This window comes from Otolemur garnettii, unplaced genomic scaffold, assembly GCF_000181295.1.
Source record: "Otolemur garnettii isolate 467f Iridium unplaced genomic scaffold, OtoGar3 scaffold00047, whole genome shotgun sequence".
Lineage (NCBI taxonomy): Eukaryota > Metazoa > Chordata > Mammalia > Primates > Galagidae > Otolemur > Otolemur garnettii.
In genome coordinates this window covers 9,119,433-9,119,793 of record NW_003852442.1, presented here as the reverse complement: position 1 = coordinate 9,119,793, position 361 = coordinate 9,119,433, and the positions used below count along the sequence as shown (strand labels likewise).

The 361-nt window shown below is 47.4% G+C and overlaps 1 non-coding gene across 1 annotated transcript; it reads left to right on the top strand.

The window, feature by feature from the left end:
- The first annotated feature begins 241 nt into the window (after window positions 1-241).
- On the top strand, window positions 242-340 carry LOC111725794. Its single transcript, XR_002773770.1, has one exon. It is a non-coding gene; the product is annotated as a small nucleolar RNA U13 (small nucleolar RNA).
- The last annotated feature ends 21 nt before the right edge of the window (window positions 341-361 follow it).

Sequence of the window (361 nt, the reverse complement as noted above, 5' to 3'; positions counted from 1 at the left end):
CACATACACCTAAGGTGACAGGTTCGAAGCCAGCCCGGGCCTACCAAACAACAATGACGGCGTCAACCAAAAAATAACCGGGCGTTGTGGCGGCACCTGTGGTCCCAGCTACTTGGGAGGCTGAGGCAGGAGACTTGCTTGAGTCTAGGAGTTGGAGGTTGCTGTGAGGTTTGATGCCATAGCACTCTACCCAGGGAGACAGCTTGAGGCTCTGTCTCCATTAAAAAAAAAAAAAAAATTGATCCTTTCATAGTTCATAAGCAAGATGACTGGGTTTTTATGGGCATGCATGAGACAGATGCAAATCTTGTTCCGATGTTGGCACAGTACCCATCTGACATGGGGAAGAAAAAAAAAAAAC